Source organism: Sorex araneus, chromosome 6 (genome assembly GCF_027595985.1).
Source record: "Sorex araneus isolate mSorAra2 chromosome 6, mSorAra2.pri, whole genome shotgun sequence".
Classification (NCBI taxonomy): domain Eukaryota; kingdom Metazoa; phylum Chordata; class Mammalia; order Eulipotyphla; family Soricidae; genus Sorex; species Sorex araneus.
The window spans coordinates 67,738,880-67,744,879 of record NC_073307.1 but is presented as its reverse complement, the minus strand read 5'-3'; the positions used below and the strand labels follow the sequence as shown (position 1 = coordinate 67,744,879).

Genomic DNA, 6,000 nt, shown 5'->3' with positions numbered 1-6,000 from the left:
CAGGCCTCCGGCGCGGCGCACCGGCGCGTGTGCCTGGCACGGCGGTGCCCGCCCGTCCCCGCGCCCCGCACCAGCCCCGCGCCCCGCGCCCCGCAGCCCGCGCCCCGCACCAGCCCCGCGCCCGGGCCCGCCGCGCCCCCGGGACTGCGCTAGGAAGTTTGCAGCGGGCGCGGCGGCGCGGGCGCCTGCGTGGGCGCGGCGGGCGGCGGGGGTCCGAGCGCGAGCCCGCCCCCCGCGCCCCCCCCCGCCGCAGCCGCCGCCCGCGCCGCCGGCCCAGCCCCCTCCCCCTCCCGCGCGGCGCTGCAGCGGCGGGGGCGGCGGCACAGCTGGCGGCGCGGCCCGGCCCGGCTGCCGCGGACGGTGCGCAGTGGCCGGGGCTGGGCCGCGGCCGCTCGTGTCCACTCCCCGCGCGGTGCATGGCGCAGCCGGCCGCGCCGCCAGCAGACGCCGCCTCGGTGAGTCGGGCGGGGCGGGGGCCGGGGGCGCGAGTGGCCGCGAGCCGCGCTGCCTGCGGGGTGGGGGCCCGGCGCCCCCGCGGGGCCGGGCGGGCGGGCGGGGGCGCGGCCGAGCCGCGGGGCGGGAGGGGGCGGGAGGGGGCGGCGCGGACCCCGGGCTGCAGGGGCGCGGCGGGTCCCGGCGGGCGGCTCCGGCCCCAAGTCCGCCAGCTCCGCGAACAGGTTGCAGTTCCCGGGGGTTTCCTTAAGACAACCCCCCCCAGATCCCCAAACCCCCAAACCCGCGAATACACAGACCCGGCCCACCCACCCAGCAGAGGAACCGAGCCCCAAAACTTGAATGCTTGGCTGTTTGCTAAAGCTGTTTGTTGATTCCTATTTTTGGAAATGCCACAGGCCCTCAGATGCGTCTGACCCGTGTGCGAGGTAGCACGGGGCCTGCATTTGCAGGTCTACACAGGTGGCACAATCGCGTGTGTGTGTGTGTCTGTGTGTGTCTGTGTGCGCGCGCGGCGTGTGAACAACACGTGTTTGTTTTAGCAGTTATGTGTGGATGTCGCTCACAAACCCAAATATTTCGCGAGCCAAAGTAGGTTGAGTAACAGCCCCCTCCCCACCTAACCCAGGTGTAAGGTCTAACACCAGTAGGACTTGAGGAAGCTTTAAACATTTCATTTGATCTTTTGAAAAAGTTCTTTTAACTACTGAATATAAAAACATATATCTGTAAAAGCTTTGTGTGTTGCCAAGTACTGAGTTTTTTTGTCATGCATCCACCTTCTAACTACATCTTCACCCAGTTTTTGTCATTTAAAGGTTATTAAGGATTTTGACATTTGAATCAGTTATTTCTCCCCACACCATCCCACCTCCATCTCATTCTTGTGATCAGAGAGCAGTACTTTTTAGTTTTAATTTGATTCTTGAAACTGCTCATCAGTTAAAAAATAATTTTAGATAACAAATTTTATTTCATTCATTAATTTGACTTTGTGTTTAAAATATGAGTGTAGTAATCAGTCTTAATCATAAACAGTTATTACTGAAAAGGACTTCAGAGCATTTTAAAGAAATTCATTGTGGTTATTTTTCAGTCTTGTAACACTGAAACACCAATATTTTCATTTCAGTAAAAAGTTAAAAAAGTTGACTGGTATCTTTGTTAGGGGAACTCAAACCTTTGCTTTCAAAGTTTTCTTTTCTGTTTTAAAAACTTGAATTGGTTTAATGCTTTCTTATCCCAATGACTGAAGGATAAAACACAAGGGAAGAAAATCACTTAACTATTGAAATATTATGATGAGAAAGTCTGGGAAGTGATTTGTGGAGGTGATCCTCTAAATCTCCTAGGGTACCACAAACACTGTGTGGCATCAATAGAAAGGCATTTATTGTAGTTTCAGTGATTGGCTTAAAGGATTTCTTTTTATTTAAAAGGCTGTGTGGTTTATTTCATTGGACTAAAAATTAAAAAGTTTCAACTTTCATTATTATTGCTTTTTTTGTGTTTCTAAATGTATGAAGCACTTGCATTATGTAAAATGCTCTGTTTATCTCTTCCTGCTTGTCTTTCCATCTGCACAATACTTATGCCACCAAGATAATAGATGAAGATGTGCCCTTAGATCGGGATTTGTACAGGCAAAAATATACTTTCCTTTTTCCAGTTTTATGCCTTATTTCCTCTCACAGACCTGGATTCCATTATCCGTAATCTGTTTTCTTTAGCATGGAGGCGTCACTCCATTTTTCTTACTCAAGACTTCTCTGTTATCCATTCGTCATCCAGCCATTGGTTTCTTTTTCATTTGTTCATCCAACAGCAAATATTTGAGTGCAAGTCAGTAGTTCTCGTACTTCCTTCCCATAGGAATTTTGTCTTGTATTTTATGCTTCTCAGCTCAGGAAACACAGGAGAAGTGAAGAGTAGAGATTCAGGCCATACAGAGTAGTTCTGTCTGCTTCTGCCAGTTGGCAGCTGTGTAAGTTTTGGCAGATTATAACTGTTCTGAATCTCCATTTCTTCACAGGAAAATCCTAAGGATTAATTGATGATCTCATTAAACGTGTTTCTCATGTTTCAACAAATAAAAACACTAACAATTTAAAAACGTTATGTTTGCACTTTCTGCATCGGTGGTTTTCATCTCAAGAAATGCACTACCATTTCAGGAAATGGCATTTTATTCTGAGTTTTACCAAGTCAAATCTATATCTAACCTACCAATAAATCTTGTTGTTTCTTCCTCTTGTTTTTGGGCCACAGCTGGCAGTACCCAGAGGCACATACAGACTCTGCCCAGGGTTGACTTCCAACTAGGAATGTGCCTGAGCTTCCCACATGCAAGTCATGTGCTCCAGCACATTCGTTTTGATGGGCCAGCCTCCATCCCTGCAGTTTGTTTGTTTGTTTGTTTGTTTTTGCTTTTTGGGTCACACCTGGCCCAAAGGGGTTACTCCTGGTTCTGCACTCAGGAATTACCCCTGGCGGGGCTCAGGGGATCATATGGGATGCTGGGAATCGAACCCGGGTCGGCTGCTATGCTATCACTCCAGCCCCATGGCCTTTGTTTTTAACCATCAGACAGAGTAGTTTTTCTGCCATGTAAATCAGATCACACTATGTGACATATCAGTCTATAAGATCTAACTGGGTTGAAAACCATTACTTTGACATGGCGTCCGGTCTGATGAGCTGCTCTCAGAGCTCATCTCCTTTCATGCTCCTCCGCCCCACGTCCGCGCCAGCCCTTGCTTCCCTGATACTCCTTAAGTGAACTGACCACGCGCCTAACACAGATCTTGGCAGCGTTTTGTCCTTCTGTTGAATTTCCTCTTTCTCTTAGTCTGCTCGGCTCCTTCCTTTCTTTCACATCTATAAGTGACTTTGTCCATCGACTTCAAACTTTTCAAAATACTACGTGTAATTTAAAGCGTATAATCTGCACAGTGATTTACAATAATGTCAGTGTAGCTTGTGTACATGTTGTTTCAGCACCACACCCACCACCAGAGCGCCTGTCCCCTCCAGCAGTGTCCTAGGGACCCCTCCCATACCCTAGCCCCTCCTCAGGAAGTTTCAACCTCTTTGGAAAACAACATGGACCTTCTCAAAACAAACAAACAAACAAACAAAAACCCTATAAATTTCAGAGACGTAAGGTGTTGGCCTTGTGTGCGGCTGACCCGGGTTCCGTACTGTATGGTGTCGTCAGCCAGGAATGATCTCCGTGCAGAGCCAGGAGGAAGCCCTGAGCCTTACAGATGTGTCCCTAAACCAAAACCCAAAACTAAGAATTCAGTTTCTGTAAGAGCCCGTAATTCTGCTTCTCAGCATCCACTGCATAGGCCCAAACCCACCATTTTGAGAAGACTCTGTGCTCTGTGCTCACTGTAGCACCATTCACTACAGTCCAGACCTGGAAAACCAAAGTGACCCCTGGGTAAACTTATTGTGACATTTATGAACAATGGAATACTACTCTGTTATACTTTTATTCAATTAATTTTTTTTGGAGGGGGCATACCATGTGTTCAGGGCTTGGACCCAACTTTGATTTTTTTAAATGTCAGCCTCTGTCAGTGAAATAGTAATATTCAAGACAGCAAGGGATCTGTTAGTATCCCTCATATTTACCTGGCAAAAACAAGTCGTCAGCAAAGATGGAATGATGAAGAATATTATGGCATTATAATATTATGGTATCATAATAATATCAATATTCATAATACAATATGATATAATATGATTCATATAATATGAATAATATGGTATTATAATATTATTGTGGAATTAGCAAATTTGGACTTCATCAATTTTTATATGTGACTTTGTACAAATAGCTTTCTGAGATTCAGTTTTAATATTTTAAGTAAAACATTCATCCTTTTCTTGTACAGTCATTTTGAAATGCTGTAACCCTGAAAATAGCATCTAAAACCACTCAATAAGGGGCTGGAGTGATAGCACAGCGGGTAGGGCGTTTGCCTTGCATGCGGCCGACCTGGGTTCGAATCCCAGCATCCCATATGGTCCCCTGAGCACTGCCAGGGGTGATTCCTGAGTGCATGAGGCAGGAGTGACCCCTGTGCATCGCCAGGTGTGACCCAAAAAGCAAAAAAAAAAAAAACACTCAATAAATATATAATTAATATGTTTAATGCTCATTTTGATGGGACTGGTGATTTGTCACTTGCATTTGACAATGATCTATCGGGTTGGAAGTGACCAGATGCTCTATAAATGAAATCTTTAGTTTTCACTAAAGACCTATGAAAAAAGTACTTTTATTAGCATTTTACTGGTGAACAAATAGAATCATTAAGATACCAGGGCCTTATCCAGCAGCACAGAGCTAGTGAGTAGCAGAGCCAAGTAGAATTAACCATATTCTTTATATCACATTAGGTTGCTTTCTGAAAAACAAAGATCTCTTATTTCTTTGATTATACGCTAATAGCATGCTTTTGCCCATTAGAAGCACTGAGTTGAAATCTTATTAAGTATAGGCTCTTGCCATTATTTATCTTCTAAGGAAAATATTAAATAATTTATATCTCTATCTAAAGTTGTTATATTCCTTGGGCCAGACAGAGCTGCTGAAATGTGCAATTAATTGCAGAGAATTTTACATACATTATTATAAAATGACAACTCAAAAGCTGAAGAAAGTAACTTTTAGTTATTTCTTGTACCAGTGCAAACAAGAAATGTCTAAAACATAGCCGCATGCTTCACATTGCCTACCAAAAAATAAAGTGCAAGAGGTGATTTTTAAAAATTATTGTTCAAGAAATTGGATTCGGGTTTGAGGCAAAGTCTGGGAGTAGAGACACTTGCTTTCCAGCCTGCTGACCTCAGTTCGAGTTCACGGCAGCACGTGGTCTCCCTCAGCACCGGCAGCGGCTCCCGCCCGAGCATCCCGCCAGAACAGCCCCTGGACACTTCCCGGTGTGTCCTCACCACCACGAAAAAAAAAAAGAAAAAAGAAAAAAAAATGGATTCCAAATGACTGATGAATTCTGTACTCTTGTCAGTCTTCACTATCTTTAATAAGAGCTAGGAAGGCTAACAGGTGAATTATTTGACATTCGATAGCACAGGGGGTAGGGCGTTTGCCTTGCATGCAGCCGACCGGGTTTGATTCCTCTGTCCCTCTCGGAGAGCCCGAGAGTATCTTGCCTGCACAGCAGAGCCTGGCAGGCTACCCGTGGTGTATTCGATATGCCAAACACAGTAACAACAAGTCTCACAATGGAGACGTTACTGGTGCCTACTTGAACAAATCGATGTGCAACGGGATGACAATGATACAGTGATACAGTGATTATTAAAATAATATTCTACCTTGAAAATAATCTGTTCATGTTACTTAGTTATTCATAAATGTCAAGACCTACATTAGCAGAACTGTGTTTTGTGTGTGGTTTACTTGGCTGGTAGTGATGTCTTTGTTGTGTCATATTAGTTTATTAAGGACTCCTATGTGTAAATCTCCAATTTTGCATCACTGTATGAATGAAGTACATTTTATTTTTATTTAAT

General features: G+C 45.4%; 1 protein-coding gene across 1 annotated transcript in view; it reads left to right on the top strand.

The window, feature by feature from the left end:
• Positions 1-321: 321 nt before the first annotated feature.
• TMEM117 (transmembrane protein 117) overlaps positions 322-6,000 on the top strand; it is a 530,514-nt gene continuing 524,835 nt past the window's right edge. Inside the window, exon 1 of the mRNA XM_055142141.1 lies at positions 322-455. The gene's annotated coding sequence lies outside the window, so the exon portion shown is untranslated. The remainder of the gene's footprint in view (positions 456-6,000) is intronic.